The 25453-nt window shown below is 39.8% G+C and overlaps 1 protein-coding gene across 1 annotated transcript in view; it reads right to left on the bottom strand.

Moving 5' to 3' along the window:
- The window catches only part of ZFAT (zinc finger and AT-hook domain containing), a 279097-nt gene extending 254250 nt beyond the window's left edge, over positions 1–24847 (bottom strand). Inside the window, exon 1 of the mRNA XM_080377866.1 lies at positions 24627–24847. The gene's annotated coding sequence lies outside the window, so the exon portion shown is untranslated. The remainder of the gene's footprint in view (positions 1–24626) is intronic.
- Between the last annotated feature and the right edge of the window lie 606 nt (positions 24848–25453).

A 25453-nucleotide genomic window follows, 5' to 3' on the forward strand; every position in this document is an offset into this window, starting at 1 on the left:
GAGCAGACACCACCTAGAAATCTCAAATTCAAATACTTCTCAAAACTGAAATTCGACACCAAAATATATATGGGAGATGAATGGGGTGGTACAAACTGGGTAACGGTCAAAGATGTCCATCTCAAACTGTTTATGTAAAAATAAACTTTTGTGCTGTTGAATATTTCAACAGTTTCCTTAGTGGGCTAAATTTTACAGCTTTTGATGCTACATTTGTATGTCTCCTAGTTGTGCTGTATTTTCTTAAACTAATGCCCATTTCTCCTCCAGAACTTTAAGGTACTCCTATTATTTTGATCATTTTCATTCTTATTTTCCTCCACGTAGATTTAGCTACTGAAAAATACAAGTAATTATAACAAGGGAGCAGAAAATGATTACTTTAGCTTCAACATCTTCTCTTAGATTTTACAAGTATGTTTAATTTAACGTCTACAGTTGCAAACAAACAAGATCTCAGCAGTCCAGTAAAGTAATACTTCAATAAATTCAATCAACCAAGATGCCAAGCCTCAGCCTTCTCAAAGCTCTTGTCCCAACAGGTGTTTTGCAGATTTGCTGGGGAGAAGGAATCACAGATGCAGATTATTTCATACATACAGAAGGGGGGGATGCCCTCCAAGTGTTGAACAGTTGTTCTTTGTATGAAGAAAAACATGAGCTCAAGCATTTCTGCCAAATGCAGCTGCGAGTTCACAGCAAGGAAAGCCAGTGCTTCATGGAGGCCAGCCTAGAGTCGCTGAGGACTTTAATGTATTACTTTTAATCAGTCACAAAACCCACAGGTAATTAATCCAAACCCCAAACGCTAGCCTGCACAGGCACTCCACTCACTCAGCAAGCAAGGACCTTTGTATTCCTCCCTAGCTCTCCCCTCCAAAGGTAAACTGTACATGGCACCTGCATATACAGCATGTGACAAAGTTGCTAGTGCATCTACAATTTCACTTCTTGCCTATGGACCACCAACCCGGTTTTCATTCAGGTATTTTCCTCTGCTCCAAAATTAGTGCACTGAAAAATATCAGAAACTACTCCATGACTCTCTAACATAAGCAATAGTCACAGGCTTCACATCACCAGGATGGTGTGTCAGATCTCCCTCTTCCATTCCCAAAATTCATTGTTGCCCCGCATTGCCTAGCTCTGCAACACTCGCTTCAACTCCTCCTCCCCACCAACAGAACTGCAAAGCTAGCATGCTGAATTCCCGTCACCCCTTCCCAGCAATCCCAGTAGCAGTGTGAGCTCACCCGGAATCACAGCATAAATATGCATTTGGACAACACTTCAGAAGACCCCACCTTTTTCAGTTGCAAACAGCCACCATGTTTGAGACATGTCAAGATGTTCAGTACTTTGTATTTCATGTATAGAAAAAAGGAACACTTGGCAAAAAACCCTCAAACAAACAGAAATGCAGTGTCATTTTAAAAAATTTATTTATTTCCTGCAGTTACAAGCCACTTCAATTTGTTTTTTCATGTGCAGACATATGACAGCTGTGTAAGTACATGATTAGATACTAGTACAATATAAATGTACGCATAAGTAAAATTCTGCAAGACTGGACTGACAAACTGCACATGAACTGAACTTCTAAAAAAAAAAAAAAAGGAAGTACTGTTATCTGGCACGTGGGAAGGCCAAGACAGCACTAACCAAAATGTCTACTATATTAATTATGAGACAACACGTTTTGTTAACAGAGAACACTTCCTTTCTTCCACATCCAAATACTATATAGAACTAGGAAATGCTAAACATTTATAGCAAAGAAAACTTGGAAAACTACCACCAACACTTTTTGCTTTTTACAGAAAAGAAGATCTGTAGATTCTGTTTCAAAGTCCTTATTAATACTTACGTGAATTATCAAGCCAAACAAAATCATGGGGTTTTTTTAATATTAGCTAACTGAGATGTTAAGTGTGCCCAGTTACTTTAAGAACAAATCTCTGTAGAGGTGCTGGCAATGAATTAGATCAATAAATAAGTTCACTACCTTCTATCACCATTCATATTCCTATGTCACCAGACAGAACATCCAGCTAACAGGAACAAAACAGTTACAGTCATGGGATCATCACAGAAGACAACTGGCTGTCCTTGGTTCACATTTCGTCATTCACTGCCTGCTTGAAAATCATTATCTTTCCAACGCTTATTAGTCTAGCCTTCCCAGGACTAAGAAATCCTAATAGCTTTAATTCTGATTAAAGACAAAATATTCCACTTTTCTAAGTATGTGTACCTTTGGACATAATCTCATACAGAATCACTATAGCAAAGTGGAACAAATAACACCTAGGTTTATTATACTATCAAATAACTTGAACAAAGCCTTTCTTTTAAGTGTTAGGGAATAAAAACATAACATTTTGGGAGGGGGAAGAATGGAGCGCTAAAAGTAGCACAAGAATTTTTCCTGTCTTAGCAGCAGTTACTCATATAGGCCATTCCTTTAAAAACAGAAGATTAAAGAGGAAAAAAAAAAAAGAAATCCCAGGCAAGATCCAAGAAACAGCATGTGCAGATCCTGCTCTGAGAAAAGCGGAAAGCACTTTTGCACATCACTGTTCAGTTCCAAAACAACTTCAAATCAATGTCAACAGGAACAGCTAAGAGTTAATTCTGAAGTACTTCCACAAGCTGTTATTTACATGAACAGTAAACCTTTACAGTGCCACGGTGGGGCTAGCACAAAGATGACTATACCACAAACCACTGTATACCCTATGCATTGTAATGGAAAAACACATCCCATGACAATTTTTTTTTTTAACCCTTAGCCTTGGGTTATATCTAGCTTACAAACTATAATAGCACCATCAACTCATAAGGAGACTGAGAATGTACGATTCCAGAAAAAAAACCAAACCACAAAAAGCAAGGCACATCACGAAATGCGTGCTGAGTATCTGGTGGCATTTATAGTAATTTTTCCTAAGAGTCAAAAGTAACAGAAACTGCTAAAACAGACAACTCAAAGTCAGTCCATTCTATGGGTAACTGCACAAGAAATTAACCACCACTTGCCATTATGTTCCAGTGAAGCATAATTCCATAATTCATACCACAAAGCAGCGAAGGACTCTGTTTTGAGTGACAGATACACAACAGCTTTGTATCTACATTTCAGACGACATCAAGAAATCTTACTACACTAGTAACAATCAGGTAATTCATTTGAAGGCAATTCCACTGTTAGAGATATATATATGTACATATGTATTTATGACAGCTTTTCCTTCTCACGTTGTCCAAGAATAGCCAGGTGCAGCAAACATCTGACTGAAAGCTAGAACTGGTACAGCTTCCAGTCGGGGATGTTTACAGCAACAGACTACTATACATCACTGCAACTGTCTAAGAGTGCAGAGCAGCTGGTCACCTTTAGAGAAGGGGAAATAAAGAAAAAAATTAAGACATCCTTCTATAACATCCCAACCAATTACTGTTCAGCTAATTCCAAAAGAAAACCTTATTTTCACATTCAGTAACAAAAACAGTTCTAGATTCTAACCTTACATTAAATTACAAAGTTTCTAACTGCAACATCTAGAATATAAATTCTCAATTTTTAATATATATTTTAAGACCTCTTTAGGTTCAAATATACTTATTTTAAATTATATATTTGTAAATATAAAATTCATTTATACATTTAAAATATAAAATAAAACGATTTTAAAAAGTAATAATCCATTGACTTTACTTCCCGATACCTTCATTCCTGGCGCTCTCAAATACATGGACTTCCACTTTGAACCTCCCATGAATTTTGCAAACAGCTATCCTTTCATAATTATTTTCATTTTGCATCTAGCTTTATTTAAAGATATAACGTACAAGCAAAACAAGCCACATTAATAAAAGAAAATGTCAGAAAGAGCAACTTGCCAGAATTCTGAAAATACTTAACTTTCTGCATCAGTGTAATACCGGTGTTGGTATTACAACCAAGTAAAAAATGGCAACCCAAACTCACTTATCTTTGGGTAAGCATTAAAGGAGGATGACAGGGTGGGAGGCAAGTAATAACCTCAAGATGGAACAATTTTACTCCCCACCTTCAACAAGTTACTACCAAAACTCCCATAAGGCTGCATTCTGTTCTACACCGATTTTCCTCTAAGTTAAAAGAGCCTTCACAATATTAAAAAATAATATTTCCAAAGCTTAACACTTAAAAAGAAAATAATCTAATTTAAACCAAAGTAATTTATTAAGTGCATTTCACTGAGTGGTTGCATATTCTCCCAACACACCGATTCCAGTGTTGTACATAGAAGTAATCCAAAATCAAAATTCAAAGGACTCCTGTGGTGCTCCTGCTGTTGTGAAAGTTTATTCTTTGTAATGAACGTGGAGGGTCTGAAACTGCTATCAGTAGTTTATCTTTTGTTTTAACCATAAAATTCTGCCTTGATCATATTCATGTAATACTTATATACCTTTTGTCGTTTATACTGGAGTATCTTCCTTTTACTAACAGGGATGAAAGCAGACTATGTACTCACATTTAGCAGCCTTTATCCCTTAAAAAAGGAAATAATTTTGCAGGTAAAAAGCTTTCTACTGCCAGATTATATGTAAATTTCAGCAATTTAAGGTTGCTTATTCTGGGGGGTTCTGTTTCGGCCTCCACAACTACTCATCAAAAGAAGAATTATGGCAAGGAGTTTAAGAGTGAAGAAAAACTACCAAAGTCAAGATTTCCCAGTTACAGAAACCTAAGCACATCCAATTTTCAAATGTCGACTTCCTCCTGAAACATGAAAACTTGTTAGTAGTAAGTGAATTTCGTTATTACAGCAGTATGCCAAGATTAACGAGGAAGCTGCATGCAGTCACTATGGATACCGTGCTGACCTTCATTATTTTTGACAATAAATAGTTAAAAAGCCAGTGGTCACTTGCAACAAAGGCCTCTTCAGGCTGTTCCAAAACTGAAAATTCCTATTTTACATTGGAAAGAAATAGGCTATTTCATGCAGAGGTAGGCACATGGTATTTGACTAATTAGGCTGCTGAGCATTAAGTTGCAATGAACCATTTCTTACACTGCTTTTCTTTAACACTTCTTAAGGAATAATGAAGGTTACTACAATGTCACCTGCCCGAAGAGAGCAAACTCCACAACCTCCTTTTGTTTTAACATGTAGATCACCACAGGACGGCCAATATACACAAGATTGAAGTCTGTTGTTGCTTTATCAAACTCACTGTCAACTATAAATACTTATACAGCATCTTAAAGTTATTAAGTTTGTATAAAAGGAGTTGAAAATTTCATTTCCAAATGTGGTGTTAAAAATGTAGAGGAATTACAGACCACTTTATACAACTACATACTTGAAAGATACTTCTATAAAAGTGCAATCAAAATTGAAGCCATGTATTTACTGAGATGCACCTTCAGCTATTTTCCCCAAACACTTTCTTTTTTCAAACAAACTTAAGTAGATGGCATACTCCAGCTTTCATTAAAGGCACTGTCCTCTCTTTTTTGTAAAGCTTAAAAGCTCTAAAAAAACCCAGCATCTGCTCTAATATCACAAACTGAAGAACATTGACTGCTGGCTTCTGTTAATGCCTTTAACTGTTTTTCTTAAGAACAGCAATAAAGACATTCTTTGAAATCCCCTCCTACCTCCACATGCAGAAAACACACAGAACAATGTAAACCTGAGGCTACACAAAGTCCTCCTGACACAAGAAATTTACCTATTCCTCATTCTCCAACAGCAATGTGTGATGCCTAGGAACTGTTCTTCAGCTGTCAAGACTACAGAATAACAAGAAAGGTTTAATATTAAAAAAGGGACACCATTACGATACCTTAAGTTTGCGTTCATTCACAATTTCTAAATGAAAGCCATGCAGGCCACAGAGATTTACTGCAATTTTCCCAAGCCTCAACCATTACTTTTTACCAGTCACACCGAACTTTTACTGCAGCTTCAATGAACACCTCAAGCAAGGAGTTCAATGAGACAGAAGGAAGGAGAAAGGAAGAAGGTGAGTAGGCAAGCAGGCAAAGAGAGCTTTCTTCTCTTCTCCTCACATCTGAAGACATCCTCACTCTACAATCAGCACAACCACCGTAACTCATTGAATTTGAAGCCTCAGTTGTCACACCAAAATTGTTAAACGTAAACAAAGTGAAAAGAAGCCTGTCTGTGTGTGCACACTCCTGTGCGTGTTTTGGAGTCAAGGCTTTGTCAACCCCTCCAGCTATCAGTCAGAGCAGTTTAGCCACAGATGTCTGACGCAAGCAAAAAAGTGACTACAACTGACAGAGGAAGACAGATGCTCCCTACTGCTGCTGGTTTTTTTTGGGTTTTTTGGTGGTTTTTTTTTTTTTTTTTTTTTTTTTTTTTTTTTTTTTTTTTTTTTTTTTTTTTGGGGGGGGGGGGGAGTTGTTTGTTTGTTTTTTAAGTCAGGCATAACAACAAGGAAATAATTCAGAATTAAATACTAAATCCTAAATATAAAAAGGTATTCTTGAACTGCACACAGATTTAAAAAAAAGTAGGAAGAACTTCCATTGTGGAGTCAACAGTCAGCATTCACCAATTTTCTAGTAGTTAAATCTGGATTTAAAAATTCAGTAGTATACTACAGTGTAGACTGTTTAAAGACTAATCCTACATGAATTGATACGCTCTCAATATGCTCTTTGCCTACCTCCCACAAACTCCTCTTCTTAAGTATAAATCTAGGCAAAAAAACTAATATAAATGCAGACATTTGGTTTTAATAGTTTCTTCCCCTTTCTACCTTAAATATAAGGGTTTTTTTCATTTATTTTTTTTTTTCTTCCCCTCCTTTCTCTGGCGGGGCAAGGGGGGTCAGGGAGGGGAGAACAACTGCTTTTCACTAGACAGTTTATTTCTAAACTAATGCTCAAAGAAATTTATCCAACTCTGAAGTATCAAGTGATTAAATTTTCACCATTTTTATACATTTTTAACTACCCTTATAGTTCACAAGCGTTTTTATTCCACTTTTTCAGGGATCACAAAGAATAAGCTATTTGCCCTGGGTCAAACAGTGCCTGAATCAGCATTACATTCTAAAGAACCATAGCTGCAGCTCATATGTAATCCAAACCACACCATCTCCAATGGCACTTGTATCATGCGATTCACATGTGTGTTGCTGCCTTGAATACTGATTGTATGTCATAGTGAGCTAACACCCACAGAGAGTTCACTTCAGCACTAGAAGTTAACAATGCATGATAAATTATGATGAAGAAGTACTTAAGCAGTTTTAACACTGCATTTCCTGCATATTTTCAGGAAAGCACACGCTGCTTCTTTTGATCACTAATACATATGCAGTACAACTAGCAATTTTGGTGCAAAAGTTAAGATATTTTTTAAATTGCACTGTGAATTCTAAAACTGACAGAAAATGAATCTATCATTACCAATTGTAAAGAAAGAGAAGAAAGTGTCTTGATACTTTAAAAATGTATGGGAAAGCAGGAATGTAGAATGTTACTAACACAGCTGAGACCAAATTTAAGTGAGGGCTGGATGCATATGCCATACATACATAATTATTTCAGAAAAACAAACACCTGTAAGTCTGTTGTTGTAAAATAATACTCTTATCTGTCAGAAAGATCTAAAGGAGGACAAACTACAGAAAAAGGATGATGTGAGCCAAAATAAAGTTACAGTCCTGTTTCAAAAGTGCCCCACATCTGAGGCCACAAAGTTAGAAAAAAAATATCATAAAGTTAGTCTGCTATGGCTAAGAATGATAGCAGCAATTGCCACAGGTTTTGTATTCTTCAGGTTGAGGAACATAGCTGAGCCTCAAGAAACCATATATTTCTATAATATCATCTTGACTCTCCATTAGGAGAGTTATTCAGTCAAATTAAGTCTTTACTTCCAGTAACTTGGGAAGTTCTGCAGTAATCAGTCATCTGCACAGTCACTACAGGTGGCAGGAATTGGCTAATTCAAGGCCATTTTGCTTTAATAATTACAAAAAAAAAAAAATCAATCTACCACACTAAGAACTTAACATAATGAACTGTCCTCATAAGAATCCCAACTAATAGCTTAACCTGCAATCAAGAACATAAAAAGGAGTATTAGCACCCTTACTTCTATTTCGATTCCTCAGAACACACACATTCAGCAGTTTATATTGCTACATGATACATAGCAACATACACTGTTACTTTTGCTTTTTTTTCAGTTTTAAACTTTTCTAGCACGATGGCTACAGCACAGTGCATTGTCCGTAAGAGAAACCTGAACAACTAGAACTAAAAAACTTAGGAGAAACGTTAATAGCCTGAATGTATTAGGCCAGAACTCACATAAATATTCAATCTCTTTCCTTCTGTTTCCATAGAAGTATTCTTCCTTCAGATCTACAGGAAATTGATTATACAAACTCAATGGGTTTAACATATAACTCGATATTGCTGTCCACAGTATAATTTTAGTTTCATAGTTTCAGCCATTTACCTTTCTCTTTTGAGTCCTTCTTATAGGAAAGGAATTTTTGCTTCATTCTCAGTAAAGAGCTATACTGGAAGTAGATTTGTTTAATTGGGGTAGAGTCTTGGTGATACTTAGTTACAAACTATTAAAACAAATTGCTAAATATTTCACAGCTACCTCTACATGACATGTCTCCATGTTATCCTGAAGAGTCTTCCAATTTGGGCCTATGGTCTGCCTTTTCTTCTTCCAAGGTAACCAATACCTCTAGTTCAAGACGACAAAGCTGTCTGAAGTGAGCTTTTTCTTTTTAAAGCTTTTTCTTTCTAAAGGCATCTTTAAGCATAGGATTCAGAAGATCCTCCAATCTGAAAAATACAAAGAAAGTTCACACTACTGAATATACAGTAACTGATCTGATCACTCTAAGAAAGTGGATGACAGAAGCAGGAAAGCAAAAAACAATCCTAATACTTGACAAGAAATAGAAACAAAGAATACATTTAATAAATGTTCTTTGCATTAATATCAGAAGAGCTCTACCCATACAAAAGAAAACTAAATGCAAGTAGTTCAGTTTTTACTATTTCTAGTAGCAGGTTTCCTAAAACGCTGAAGCCCTCCATGCCTGCCTACTCAAATATGGCCAAGCATGAATGGGAAAACCTCCCTAAAAAGATCAAGAGCAAGAAAAGTTATACAAATACATCATTTGTTGACTAGGTTGTTGGGTTTTGTTTGGTTTTTTTTTTCTTTTTTTTTTTTTGGAGTGGGTATCAATTGAGTCTGGTGTAGCAGACAAATCAATGACACATTTAGCACACTCCACTTAATGACTTTTCACTCACATTTCCAATTATAATTCTCTGGTGATATTAGCTGCCAACAATAGTTCTCTGTAACACTGTGATGGAAACAAGTTGAGAACTGCAAGACAATATTCATATGCAAAGTCTTTTTGCTTACCTTTGCTGAACAAGGGCACATTTGGGTTGTCTGCTAACATCAGCAGCCCAACAGTTAAGTCTACCCAGTGTTACAAGATTGCTGAAGCAGCTGGTAAGGGCCAGGGCACCAAGAGATCTACAGGCAACACAAAACAAATGTTCCCACTTTAAAGGTAATCCTGTGTGAACATATTCCAATCCTTGCAAACGAGTCCAGTTGCAAATAGGAGAAATCCTGGCATTCTCGGTAATCAGTCTGGAGACTGTTATTGCAGCTTGTAGACTTTGGTGAAAGTACAGTGTTGCAACAGTATTTTTCCCGTGCTGTATAAAGCGAGCTCAGCTCCTCCACTGCAATGAAATCTTGAAGGATATCGGACTGAAGTATCAATCTTAACCTTGCCCCAAGAGCATATAGAATTTTTTTTAATTACCTCAAAGTAAATAAGCTCAACATAGCAAGCATGCAAGTCACAAACACCACATGAAGTGCATAGCACTTCGTTTCACAAAGCCCCTTTGTCCTTATGCACAAGTTAAAAAAAAAGTTAATTATTTGTTTTGCAATAATACCCAAGAGACCCATTCTTTTAAACACACATTTGCAGCCTGCTTCCACAAAGGAAACAGTCCACACAGAAACAGCACACAGTCGTGGCATCCACTTCAACATCAACAATCTAAAAAATAAAACAAAACGCATACAACATAAAAAAACACCAACAAACCACCTTTCCTCTATTCTCAGAATTAGTATCTGTATTTAAATTGTAGATTTCACCAACTTCTTTTCAGAAAATAATTTTCAGGATTTACTGACAGTAATTGGAAACAGACATAATGTGCTGCCAAAACAGCTCATTTTGAAAACATTGCTCCATATTGTCAAATCAATCTTACATAGGATTTGACAAATATACTTAGAAAATTACTGCTGTCATAGCCTCTCTCTCAAACACCATCTCCTCTAGAATTAAGCCGCCTCCTCCAATAATTCATAACAGAACAAGAATTAAAGTACTTTCCTAGTCTGTAAATATGCCAGGAGTATATCTGACAAGTTTGAGTCATGTTTCCCTACTTGCAGCAAGATAAAATTTAGTTACTGGACTACGATAACTAGCAGCAATACTTTTTTTTTTGAGAAGATATAAGTGACTTGTAGCAGGAAATTTTTTACTAAATCATTAAAAATAATCTTTGATTTTCATACTGACTGTAAAAAATTTGCTTACCAACTACCAGATGCATTACTCTTCTTTTACTGTATTCTATACAGAATTACTAGTATCATCTGGGGAAAAAAGGTATCATGGCATTCACAGAAGGCTCCTGACAAGCACAAAACCCACTCATGTCTGAGAGTCAGAGGAGGTACAGAGCACCTCCAACATCTGGAAGGCACACAGAACATACCCATTAGGAATTAATTTTTGAAGATGTGGACAGTTTACGAAGATTTATCAAAGGCAGAATGTACTCAACCAACATCACATGAAGAGCTGGGGGCTTTGATGAAAGTTAAATGGCCCACATAATATACTCTGACTTCAGGACAGCTTTTGAGGCAGGCTCACCTGGGAGCTGCGAAGCCCCAGCTCAATGAACAGAAGAAAGAAAACCGGCTGCATCTCTGGCTCACGCGGCTACAGCCCACGGCCGAACGTCCAGCTGCAAGCTGGCAAGGGAGGACCCCAGAGGCCAACACAGGGCTCCAAACACACGCATCGGCAACCGGGAAGACGACGCAGAGTGCGCCCTCAGCAAACCCGCAGGTGAGAGCTAAGTGTAAGGGGGCAGGCAGAGAAAAAGAGGGGCTGACACAGTGACCGGCAGCGCGGCTGTCAAAAGGCACAGACCACGATAAACCCGAGAAGAGGGCCAAAAGAAACCTCATCGGGTTCAAGAAGGAAAAGACAAAGCTCTGCAGCCAGGGCAGAAGAACCCCAAGCGTCAGCACAGGCTGGGGAGAGCTGGCAGAGGAAACTGGCCACTGCTGGAAAGGGGCCAGGAGCTGGGGCAGAAGCAGCTGAAATGGGAGCCAGCACCTTGCTGCAGAGCAGGCAAACCGCAGGGAGGGCTGCGGGTAAGGGCTGGTATCCCTTCTTTGCCTGCTCCTGCCAAGGCCGCCCTGCAGACACCGGCTGCTCAGCTGAGGACCCTCCCTTCAACGGGTGCTGAGGAAACAAGGAGGGTCCAGCCCTGGCTACCAAGGTGGTCAAGGGCCTCAAGGGCATACCCCACAGGGACAGCTGGAGGCAGACGGGCCTGTCTGCTCTGGCAAAGAGAAGGTTGGGACCATGTAAGAGCTGTGTACAGCTACCAAGATGGGAACTAGGCAGCTGAGACAAACTCTTTCAGCACAAGCAGACAGGATAAGAAAGAGCAAGGGCCACAAAAGGCCCCCTTGGTGAAGGGGAAACCTAGAAGGATTATAACATCAAATTAATGACCTTTTTGGGTACTGTTGGCCCAGTGAACTTTGAACTATCTCATTCTGTCACTGAGTTTCAAAACAAGAATGAGAGATACTCAATTTAATCAGTAAGACTGGTAGCTAAACTGAACTCTCTTCCTTGTATTGACTGTTGGGTTTTTTTCCCCACACCTTTTGGTTAACTGATCAATGTATTCATCTAAAAAAATACCCCCAACAACAAAACTACACCCATATTAGTGGGCAGTTTATTGCAAGAGGAAGAGATCTGCAAAACAGAACCAGTTCATGCTGAAGACAGTATTCAAACTCCATATATTCCAGGGGACCTCACTTCAGAAATACCTCTAGTACTACCTATGTTCTAAACAGCATTAAACCAAACATTTTAGCCAAGTCCAGAAGCACACCTTTCAATTTTATTTCATCCAAAAGAAGTTGATTTGTATGTTCAGCAGGACCAGCAGAAAAGAATACCATCTTCCAGCCTACAGCGATAGGTATTTCTGGAGATGATAATGCACAGCTATTCTGGAGTTAATCCTGAAGCAATTTTTATTAGCTGTGTTTTAAGCCACAGCAACTAAACATTTCTATTTTATGCATGCCTGCAAAATACAGAGTAATGCATGAATGCAACAATTACATGCAGCTGAGACCTTCATCACACCCTCAAATAGAAAACAACTGCACAATAAGAACATAATTTAGTGCAATTTAGTACTGCTTTACACGAAGAGAATACTCACGCCACAGAGCCTGGCTGCTGGTGCACTTTCAGAATGGTTTAAATAGAACATGGTAAGAGCACTGTGGCAGAAGAGTTGTCCTGTTCTCTCTGTCTTCCAGCTGAGGGACTCCTGCTTCTTCCACTGCTACAGCTATTTTATAATTTCATGATGCAAGTTACTTGGACCAGCACTGCTATTACCTGCGAACTAATTCAGGGGGTGGTGGAGGGGTGGGGATTGAAAAAAAAAAAAAGCAGAAAACTAATACTTTTTTCTATAGCAGGTAGCTGATCTTAGTCACTGGATGGCAGTGCAACCCTTAGCACCAACAGGAAGAAGGTACTGTATAGGGCAGGATGCCTGTTTTGCTGGCAATGTGGTGTGGCAAATTGTTTAACCACAACAGGAACATTTCCCCACCCCTGCCCTCCACCCCCCCACCCCCCCAAAAAAAAAGAAAAAAGGATAGCAATGTTTAGGACCTCTGGTATCAACACTGAGTGGGGAACAGTAACACGAGTGAGCTGCATATCTCAAAAACACAGTAAACAACAAAAAAAATTAATTTGGCAAAATCATACTCTTCAAGTAGTATTAACTTTATAACCATTTAGATGTAGCTTCAATACTTCCATGCCTTGCAACACGAAACAGAAATTTGAAAAAAAAAAATAAAAAAAAATCAATAGATGAACACCAAGTTGCCTTTCACACTCCACATCAAAGTTTACCCCAACTGCAACTCTAAAAACTGTTATTTGATATTTTTTGTTAACATGGAGCTCTTTCCACAGACTTCTATGCCGAGCAGTCTGCAGACTCCACCTCCACAGAAATCAGCTGAGCAGGACTTACAAGGCAATCACTCTTCCTAAATGCTAAGACTCAGAAGTCTGTCTTACATTACTAACACTTCACCTGCTCATACGTGGACTGATTAGTGGTACATGGACTGACCTTGAAGAGGCAAAGACAAACCAAAAGAATGTAAGAATAAGCAAAAATACTTCTGAGTATTCACAAGCATCTAAAGCACCCAAGGCAAAACCTCCCCGAAGAACTTGGCAGTGTGATACACTTCTGAATACTAATATTCTTCAAAAATATATGTGAAAAAGTCTAAACAAGGATGTGGTTCAATCCTCCTTTGGCAGCTGGCCAGCTACTAACATGTGGACATTAGTTACTTCATTAGGTCAAGGGTACAGCTCTGCAGGAAAGTTTGCTTGAGAGACAAGTCAAGCCCAAGAGTGGAGCTCCCACACAAAAGCATCATTGTCAGTAGTTTCTACCTTATAAAATAAAATTTAAGTTGAACTTTACTAAAGCCTAAAATCAAGTATCATTAAAGCCAGGTATCTCCCCAGAACAAATGAGCCAAAGAAAAAATGTAAAGCTGCCCACTTCATTTGAGCACATTTTCATATGAAAAATAACGTTTACAAAAATAAAAAGTAAGAGTAAGCAAATGCATGGTTCTTCATAAGAATCCTCCTATAGTCAGTTCATAAACCAGACATTCCCTGAAAGGGGTTTGAAGAGCAAGGGTGCTACACAGTCCTTAAGACTTACTTTATCTGTTGAAAGTGCTGAAAAGTATCTTCATTCTGCTTTCCACATCTATTTCAATTGCTTTTTTGTAAGCCAAAGAAACCAGAGTATGTAACTGAAGAAAACTCTCAAGATGCTGGGAGACTGACTCAACTTGCAAATCAGCTATTTTCCTCAAAGTCTTCTAAGTTGTTCACCTGCAAGTACGGGACAAATTACTGAAAGCACTTTTTACAGAAATCCACTACTTCTATTGTGACCAACTGCAGATTTTCAGTTGGTTTTGCAGAACTGCTGTATCTCAAGCAGAGGTCAGTGGAAGCCAGATTAACTCAACAAAAATCCTGTAAAAACATCAAGAAATTCCTCTAAGGAATCAGTTCAACTAAAAAAAAAAAATAAACCAACCAATTTCATGTGCAGTTTGCAATCTTCTTTCCATGTAAAGAGTTAAAATGTAACTGATACTAGAATAATAACCATCAGCTATAGCATTTCTAGAACAAATGTTTTCTGTGAAAATAGTTAAATAAAAGTTAACCTGTACCAATGAAGGTATGCTTAAGGAAATGCTGCAAATACAGTGACTGGAGGCCTGTATAACTCCAGCACCAACAACAGACCAAAACACTCTGTCCCTCCACAAAGCCACAAGAAGTCAGCTGCCTTAGGCTCCTGCACTTAATGCAAGAGTATCATAGCTGACAATATTTGTCAAGCTCTGTATGCAAATGTAATCTCACATTTAATCTTTTCAATTCCAGTTTAACCACAATACTACTTCACAGCAGAACTCTTCAAACTAATTAAAGCAGCAGCTTACGACGGGAAACATTGCAGTTATCAATAACCTGTACACCACACTGCTTCAGTCTCCAATGATCTGAAAGTCCTACCTGTGCAAAGATTAACCCGATAGCTAAAATTACTTCTTGATTTTACAGGGGGTGAAGAAATGACTGAGGCAGACAGAACACAGTTCAAGTTAACAGCATATTATAAATTGCCTGAACTTACAAAGAAAATTCTGCAGTAGTAGACATGTAGTGCACTAGTAAGTTGACAGGAAACCAGTATTCACCCTTTCATTTAAAGCAGGTGATATAAAACATTTCCCTTTTCACATACACAAAAAAATTAATGATTAACAGTCTTTGAGAATTGCAGCACAGGTTTAGTTTTATTGGGATGCCTGATATTCTTAGGAGAAATTTAGAAGTAATTCTACACATAACAGCAATTCAAGCTGTGTAACTAAGGTCTTGTTTCTTCATTTACTTACAAGCAGTAAGTCAGATATCACTAACCACAACAATAAGGAACTTCACTGAAATTTTTATTGTATAAGAAAGAGCAACAAATAAACCAGTACTTCTCCCTGATATTGTGGTATGCAGCTTCACATTAACTTACAGAATCACAGCTTCAATCAGTTTCTTAGAACCAAGGAACGTTTAAGTACATAAACTCATTTTGCTTTCCTGAGATTGTACTGCTTCTAGTTAATATTTGGCATAAACTGACTTTTAATTGAACCACCAGCTTAGAAGTTCCTGGTCAAACTACTGTGTTTATCAAGACAAGTCATTTAGTCACCATATTCAAAGCAAAAAAACCTCATTGTACAATTTTGATCAGGCTTGTGAACTGAAAGCAGTCATACAGGCTGAAATCAAATGAAAAAAACAAGACCACACAATCATGCCCAATGACATAATATCCGAGTATATCAACTACTACATTTATTTTGGAATTAAAAATAAAAGCACTGGATCAGATGCAACAACTCATTTTTCAAGTTACAGTAATTAAAAAAAAAAGAGGAGGGAAAAGTCAAAATAGACATGTATATTTTAAGCAAACAAGATATCACAGGTTTCCTTGCTAAAGAATCTGTCTTATATCACAGCTGGTTCAAGTTCTGAACACAGCAAACTGTTTAGCGTTACAGTTCTCTTCTGCTACAAAGCCTAGAGATACAGCATACCAGTCTTCATAAAGCTCTAGAAGTCACCTTATCTTTCCTTGATATTTCCTTGAAACACTCCCTTGATATATTCAGAACAATGAGGGACAGGCTGCAGAAGAACTAGCTTCCCTGATACCAGAACATCCTGAATGTTCCAGTGACCTGAAAGTGCCTGATCCTGTCAGCAGACAGCTTAGCTATCCACAGCAAAGGGCTGCGTGAAAACGATGATGTCCTTGACCTACAGGGAGACGGGAGAGTTAGGCTCAAAGAACCACCATCAAGAAAAACATCCTTGGAAACACTGCCTTTGTCTTACTGAGATGAAGTATACGTATGTTAAATTAATATTAAAAATTAGCTGTAGTATATCTTGTCTTAACCCAATTTGATAGAACAAAATGTTTACTTATCCTTCTAGAAGTGAATACAATATTGACTACTCTTAAGTTTTACTAATTAAGTTTACTGAACAATAATTTAAGATAAGCAAAATCTCCAAAAGCAACAGAATGAGGGGCAATAATGAAAAAGAGTATTTATTTATAAGCACGAGCCATACGTAATCATTTAGTTACAAAGTTTATCAGCAGCACTAACAATATTGTCACGTGTGTCCTCTATAAAAAAGCTAAAGATATCCTCAAAAATCACCAGGTTAACAATACACATTATACTAAGCATGTAAGTATGTGGTAAGAATGCATGTTAAAGTAACGATGCATGTCAAGTATGAACCTGTCAGCCAACAGGATGAATATGGACAAAAGGATAAAAACCAGCATTTAAGCACAAAGGTGTCTATCTCCAGAAGAGCCAGGAACACCACACAGCTTTTGTACTCCCAGCCAGAGCACCAGTAAGGATTAGTCAAAAGAAAGATGTGATGGACAACACACAGTCATTTTAATTTAAATTTAAATACTTAAAGCTAACACTGATGTGAGACTATTGCTATGAGTACTGACCTTCCAGGTCTAACAGCTGAGACATACCTTAGAAATTCTAAGTAACAGCAGCTGAACAGCTAGACAAGTTACTCTTTGCTTAAACCAGAACAGAGTTTTTAGCCTGTTCTACTTTCACCCTTTTATTTCCAATTTTTATCTTACAAAATGACTCTGCCCTCTATTTTCTTATTCTGTGTGTCTGGTACTAAGGACATGGGGAAAAGAGACAGTCTGGTGAAGGTTAAAAAAAGAAAAAATACTGTGCCAGCAGCCCCAAGCATTCTGCACCCTGGGATATATGCTTAGGAAGCTCACGCACTATGGAGCATTTTCTGCCAAGCTGCAGAGGGTCAGCAGGGCATCTTCTGTTGCCAAGCATCAGCTTTGGGAAATAGTACTTTCCAGAAGGTACAAATCTGAGCCTTTTCTGTAGGTTACCAACAGTACACGTACCTCAGCACTCTCCCAAAACTGCAAACTCACATTGCGATTTCTGCATTTACCAAAGTACTCCGTTAGCGCACTGAACACACCAAATGATGAACTGAGTTTGAGGTAACGCACAGAGAAACGCTCAGTCCTCAGGAACACTTAGAAACACTTTGAACATCAGAAGAATGAAACCCCTGCATTATGCTGGAACTGCAGAGAAAACAATGAAGTGAATGAAGGAAGAAAGTCCTCTGGGACTCATCTGGCATTTTGATTTATTATACTTACGTTAAGCCTCCAATGTTCATTCTCCCCACAGCTCTGACACGGCAAAAGATTTGTTTTGGAGTAACATTTTATTGCTATATTCTTTACATAAAATGCCCAGGTTCTTACAAATTCTATGTTAGCTATCCAAGTGGTATTAGTAGTGTTGATTCAGTGTGAAACAAGAATTAAGCAGCCTTTTAGCAGTTTAGCTTCCTCATTCCCACAGGATTCAATATGCCCTCGGACATGAAACAATCTTATCTAGGGCAATTCCTGTGAATATTTTAATCTTTTTTCCTTTATCTTTCTAACCTTCATTTCTGCGGAAATATAGACCCAATTGCCTCAACCTTCCTGTTAAAATTCTTCACTGGTGGTATTAAGACCAAAGCATCCTTAGATAACAGTATACAAGGAACAACTTGGTATTACCAATGGGTAACTTCAGGCATAGAAAACTTACCCATACTAAATAAATTTTAAACTGCAAGGTGGACTGCACTTCTCAGTAAGTGCCAGCTCAAAGCAATGCCTCTTTATTGGGTAGTGGGGCATTCTCCAGTTAGATCAGTTCACTGCTGTTTTAACTTCTAGAACTTGCAAAGAAAAAAAAGCAGGAACATTTTGAAACAGACACAAACAGCAAAGATTGTGATTGGTATTGTATTGACAAAGTCAGCAACAGGCTGATCAATAGGATCTCAATTACACTCTTCTACGTGTATGCTTTATTACTATTATAAATTGATGTTATAAACTTTTTTAAGCAAGAATCAGTGGGGAAGAAGTTTTTCTGTTTGTCTTTTATTTTTGAGGGCTTTTTTGTACAACTCTTAGCATTGTTCTAGGTGTTATGGGATCAATTTCATCAGTACAACCATCCCTTTGCTCTTCTTTACCTTCATCATTCCAACAGCACCTCCAAACAACAACCTCAAAAAGATCACTGTGCCAGGCTAAAAGTTTTCAAACAAGCTAGATAGATTATGTTAACAAATTACCACAAACATATCTTGCTACCTTCCAGACCATTTCATAAATAAATAAATAAATCTGTTACACAGCACATCCATATTTTCCAGGCACTAAGATGTTAGATCATGCTAATATTATTCTATATGATGCCAAAGATAGAGCTGAATAAACTTGCAGGTGAAGTCTATAGAACTGAGCAGGTTTTTTTAAGGTTTTCCAGTCCAGATAGTTCTGAAAGCACTGACCTTTCTACTTACCCCAGAAGCTCTCTCTGACAATGGCAGGCATGCTTTTACCATTATATATGCTTCCAGCTACAAGATTTTTACCTCTGTTCCATGTATCGCAACAGGAAAAATCCCCATCACGTTTCATTAAACCAAAAATGCAAGCACCATGCAAGGAGTACACTCACTCACACAGTCTATTCAGCTTGCCCTCAATCTGATTATTCACCTGTTTTGTACTGACTGCCATCTGCCCATTCTTCCTCCTGTCTGTCTCTGACAGAGACTTTGTACCATCTCATAAGCCTTCTTTTTTTTAGCACTTTCCTGCACACTTCTTCCAGGTCACCCATACCTACAGTGAAAAAACCTAATTGCAAGATTGCTTCCTGAGGCTCCCCAGTCACTACATTTCAAATCAACTCCAATGGAGAGAAGGTTTTACCAGGTAACACTTTGAAACTCTATATACTCATTTCCTGTTTTTTAAGTATGTTTATATACAGAAAATATCAATTCAGATAAATCATATGTATCAAATACGAATCTAAATATACGTACATACATATTTAAGACAGGAAGCAGATTCAAGACCAAGTCAGCCACTACTTATGCTTATTTTCCCATTTAAATTGCAGCATGAGCACCAATCACAAGCATGCAGGTGTTTTTTGTTTTAGGCAAACAATCCACTGCTTCATAGAACTTGACAGTTGTCTCCATTAACTCTATGGCTGTTACAGCCAAATCTTATCATGTGTTGAAAAGGGTGCTGGGATTAATTATGTAGTTCCAATCTGGCCATTTTATTAGTATCAGGAATGTTCATTTCCTAAGTTGTACATGACAGTAGCTTAAAACTCCATCTGGCTTTTTTGATTTACACCAGGAACTTCCATGCTAAGAGTTCATGAATACGTTAACTGCACTATTTTTTTCCTCTCCTCAAGAAAGTTTTCAACAAAACACTGAAGTACAAACAAAACCTGTAAATGTCCATTAACATTTGGAAATTCAGGAAGTAACAATGAAAGATTCCATGGTTCTTCACATAAGCAGGGTTTGTTTGAAAAAAAAAGGAAAAATAAATCCAAAAGAGCCTTCACTTAATACTTTGCCACTGACCTTTAGACCTGACACCCACTGCATCCTGTGGGAAACTTCTTTCAAGAGCCAACTTTCTTATAAATCTTTTAGCAGATCTAAGCATCCAGACTACATTTTACATGCCTACATGTACAGAAGTAAAAGGCTATTGAATAATGACAGCACCTACATGGACTTTTCATATTCATGTAAGTATCTGTCAAGCAATAAAATACAATGTAAGGGAATCCTGAATGTGTTACATGCAGGTGCTTTTGAAGTAATTTCTTTTAACCCATGTTTATCCCTACAGCTTCTACAAGTTTCTAAAAAATGCATATAACTGCATTGCTGTCTGTCTTCCTGCATATGGTTTTGAAACAGATTCGCATAGCCTCCAAAAATAACAAAAGCACTAGAAAAAGCCCATGCATTCCTAGATTTGTGTGATAAAAGCAATAGTGATAATTCAATTCCCTACTCCAAATGAAAATTCAAGTCCCTATTACATGTTTTCCCAATAAATTTCCTTAAACTCTGCAAGAGCATCTCACTTAAAGGAATTTGTTTAGCTTTTAAGTGTCAAAGCACTGCACCTGTTCCTTTTCAGATAACCAGTCTCCTTGTCAAGTCTCATATTCTTCGTTTCTCCACCACAATGAGAAATTGTTTCGTGCATGATGGAACCGATCACTTGTGGAAAGTCACAGGGAAGATATCTTTGTTACTTCCATGGGCCACACCAGGACTCCTCTCCTGGTGTGGTTCTCCTCCACATCAACCCTTCTCCCCTTCTGTATATGGTTCCACTGCAGTTACATCTCCTGTACAGTCATGTAGACGACTGCACTACATCAGTGTTCATAAGGAAACTTTCCAGTCATTCAAAACAAGCCATGGAGCCACACAAGGACAACCACATTCACCAAGACAAGCAAGCAGGAATTTGGCTCCATCACACTGCTAGAGCACTAACAAAAGAGACTATTATATTTAAGACACACTTCTGTGGGTTTGGTTTTTGTTTGTTTGTTTTTTAAATGAAATGATAGTGTTCAAAGAAGGCGCCCAACTTAACTTCGAATGAAACTACAAACACTGAGTTATGCCGGATTTTATGCCGGCAAGTTTCAGCTAGATTTAGCAAGCAAGAAAAATAGAAGGAATGTTTGGTTTTGAGAGCTTATAACGGAGGGTTTGCTTCAACTTCACCCATCAAGTGTCAGTATCTTCATTATGCATGGCTAAATGCTAACTACAAAAAGAACTCTGAAGCATCAGTACCTGAAGGCACAATTTCTCTCAAAGCCTTTGTAATGAGAAGTGCACAGTAATAGTATATAAAAGCCTTTACTTTCCAGTCTTAGTATTATTGAGGCTTCTGTTGAAACTTTAGCTCTTTGGTTTTTTTATGGCTGTTTTAACACCAGTCATCACAACTGCATTAGTGGTCCATCTATGTATGACACAGATCAAGGCTTCTGTCCAGTAAAGCCTCTCTCTCACAGTTATCTCCACAGCCACATTACTTCACAGTGGTTACAGCTCCCATTACCAAAAGGAGCAGGGGAATGAGCTGTGTCTCACTCCAAGCGATTCCTCTGATGTTTCCTAGGAGGACAGTATTATGCTCCTGGCATAGATCTCTTCAGCATGCTCAGAAGAAATTTGCACATAGACATTTGAGACAACAAGCAGCTAGTAACTATTCAGCTCTCAAAACCTACAGTAAGATAATACCAATGAATTTTCATGCATGAGAACAGCAGGACAGGATGTACAGCGCAAGCTTAGATAAGTCACAAGGCACTGCTGGGAACCAACAGAAGTGAACAGCATAAATGGCTCAGGAAAATGCTGATGTCACTCGTATACATTTGAGTTGTGCTAGCCAAGTTTCTCTGATTCAAAACTTGGCCTTTCTAGCTGTCTGTAAAACCTCAGTTTGCTCTGTTACACTGAGACTTTGAAAAAGAACTTGTTTTCAAAACTCCACGTTTCTTCCCAATATTAAGATGAGTGATAAAATATAAAATCCAAGACTACTCTAGATCTACTGTAGCACTTAAGCAAGAATCTAAAGGAAAACAAGATGTAATGGAGAAATGGAAAAAGCATGTAATTATGTACACAAATACTTGTTCCTAATACTTACTGACAAAATAGTTCAAGCACAACTTATCCGTTTTTAAAATATGACCTCTGCAAACCTACTAAGGTCAATGAGATTTACAGTAGTTACTCAGTGAGCCCTGCTTGCATAAATTAAAGATGCCCAAGGGTAGCTATGAAACTAGGTATTTGACTTTTCCAGGGCACCTACATATTATGAACTAACAATGAATTGCCATTTTACTAAAGCAGCTTTCAGGTTTTTTAAGAAAAAAAACACCAACCCAAACAACCCCAACTGTGTTGGTACTCACCTCCTCCTCAACACATAAAAGCTCTCCTATTTAACGTTAAAACTGATTATGGAAGGTTCATGTTAACTTGAATACACAAGTGAGAAACCGTAGATCAAATTACTTTCAAAAAGCCCCTACGGTATCAGTTAAATAGTGCTTCTTCCTGGTGTATCCTTCAACAACAGACTGGGGGGGCAGGGGGGAAGAGACAAGTAATCCAGCTGCACAAGTTAGTATAAAGCAAAATTGTAAAGAGGGAAAACTTGGCTCACTCAGGTCCGTATTAAAGGCAGCAGCAGCTCCCAGCTCTGCACTTGACTGCTTTCACCTGTTATTGCAGTGGCTGCACACCACTTCAGAGCAGTGTGTGAACAGGTTAACTCCCTCACAGTTCTAGGATTCCTGTATTGAAGTTTTTGCCTATGGCATCCTGAACACATTTGATTTTTCTATAGAGAGCATTATATAAAGTAAGAGGGAAAATACTGTTCCTAAACTTGAACTGCTCAGTTTATCTTTCATCACACACGTAAGAACTTACTGTCACTCCCTTTGTTATTTTCTTGCAGATACTGAGGCACCCTGAGATAGCATCAAGTTAACGCAACTACCCCAACCCTGGCAAGTTCCACTGAATTATATCACAGTAAAGTTACAAACCAACACCAGAACTAATTTCTTCATCATATCAAGTATATCAGAATACCTCTCTTCCAGCTCCCTATGAAAACACCAAATCTAACACCATGTAGCTCAGAGATACCAACTATCAGATAATCAGCCACATTAGAAATTCACAAGGTTTCCTTAGCAGTGGAAGACACCATCTTTGTTCTAGGCAAACAGGAGTGAAAACACACCCACAAACTACTTGCACTGTGGAATGGCAGCTCTTGGAAAGCGTATTAGTGCACTCTTCATAAAAATATGTAGTGTAAGATGGCCACAGCACAGATCATGCAATATCATAGATTATTAAACATCTTTTTAAGCAAATGCCTATTTCTATCAAAGCGTAGCCACTACAGAAAAATTCTGCAAGCAAAACACTTGTGTCCTGCCTACAGCCACTATGCTTCTATAACAGAAATAACATCACTATCTACCTGTTATTACCGTAGCAGATAAGCATTTCACAGTCATTACTATATTTATTCAGTATGTTTTTGAAAAGCACCACTATTCCTGATTCATAAGCAAACAGAGGGCTGATGCAGACAGACCGCTCCAAGGTCATAGAGTAAGTCTGTAGTAAAGTAAGAAACTTCATCTGTTTTTGCCTTCATGCAACTAATACTTTCTATTAATGAGTCATTGCTGCTTCTCTAAATTATTCTGTGAACATGAAGAGACAACAGACTGCCTGTGGCATTCCAACTCTACATGCTAACAGCAGCTTCACTCCAGGGTTTTAAAAAGAAGAAGAAAAAAAATCACGCCAAAAGGCCTTGTTCTATACTATCACAGAATCTCGCTTCAGCACTGTGCTGCTGTGGGGAAAAAACAGGATATACAGGAGATATGTATATATATTATTAGGCAGTCTGCCTTGTTTGTGATCCAGCTCTCTCACTAGGGAAACAAAAACCAGTTCCCGAAGTTTTACTCCCTCATGCTACAGACCACCGGGCAAGGGCAAAGTGCAGGGAAGAAGGGACAGTCAACCCGGGAGACAAGTTATGCAAAGCTGGGGCCAGGGCGGGGGGCAGAGGTCCTACAGCCCGGGGGGGGGCGGGGGGGGGAAGCAGCACATTTTTTTATTCCCAGGTCAACGAGGTCACAGCATGGTGCGGAGGGAGTACAGCCCCCAAGGGCGGGACAGGGACCCCCGGCGGGCGGGGGGAGCATGGTGGCGGGTGCGGAGCTCCTCTCCCTCCCCTCAAGAGCTCCGTTCCACCCCGCAAAGTGCAGGGGGCGGGGAGCCCCCTCCTCAGACTCACCGCCACCGCCGGGGGACGGCAAGCTGCAAACTGCCCCCCACCCCGCCGCGCTGCCCAGAGCTCCCCTCCGCCCCTCGGCACAGTAAGGGCGCTCCCACCATCCCCCTCCCCGCGCACCACGGCGGCCAGCACGACCCCGGCCCCCCCGCACCCTGTTGGCCGGCTGAGGCCGCGGCCCGGCCCCCGCCCCAGCCCGCCTCCGCAGCGGGGCGCCGCTCCCCCGTACCTGTGAGGGGAGGCGGCGGGGGCGGCCGGCTCCGCCGCGGGGACTGGCGGGGCTGCCTCACCGGGGCTACCTCGCCCGGCCCGCTCACAGCCCCCCGCTGGCGGTCGCCGCCCTCCCTCGGCCGGCGGGTCCCGCGAAGCCGGCCGGGCCAGGTCGATTCGGCCTCGGCTGGGCCCGGGCCCCGGCGTCGGCCGTGTCTCCTCCTCGCCTTTAGTTTGACCTTTTCCGTGTCTCCGCTCCCTGTCCCCGACACACTTTGACGTCACTCCCATGGCAACCAATCCCCGCCCCCTTCCACCCCGCGCGCTACCCGCCCGCCCCCGCCCTGCGCCCCCGCCCCCTCCCCCTCCCCCTCGCCGCGCCTCTCTCCCCGGACGTACGCACGCGCGCACGCGCTCCCGGGAGAGGCGGGGCCGCCTCCCGCGTGGCCAATGATCGGGCGCCGGGGCGCTTCCACCCCGCCCTCGGCGGCGCGCGCCCTGAGCGTGTGGAGTGCGCCGTGCGCGAGTGGGGGGGGTGCGCGGGGTGCGTGGCGTAGGTGGGGTGCGTGGTGTGTATGGTGCATGGGATGCATGGGGTACGCGGAGCGCATGGTGTGTGTGGTGCACAAGGTGCATGGCATGCTGGTGCATGGTGTAGCTGGTGCATGGGGTGCGTGGGGTACAGTGGAAAGATAACGGTGAAAGAGGGAGGACATGTTGCTGCACACTCCTCAATGGAGTGAATCCTTCCCTCCCCTCCAGAGGAAGAAAGGGAGGAAGGAAATCTTAAAACATGAATTTAAACGCTGCCTTTTATCTGCATGCACATAGACATAAGCCAGGCTT

The sequence above is a fragment of the Falco punctatus genome (genome assembly GCF_963210335.1).
Source record: "Falco punctatus genome assembly, chromosome: 3".
NCBI lineage: Eukaryota > Metazoa > Chordata > Aves > Falconiformes > Falconidae > Falco > Falco punctatus.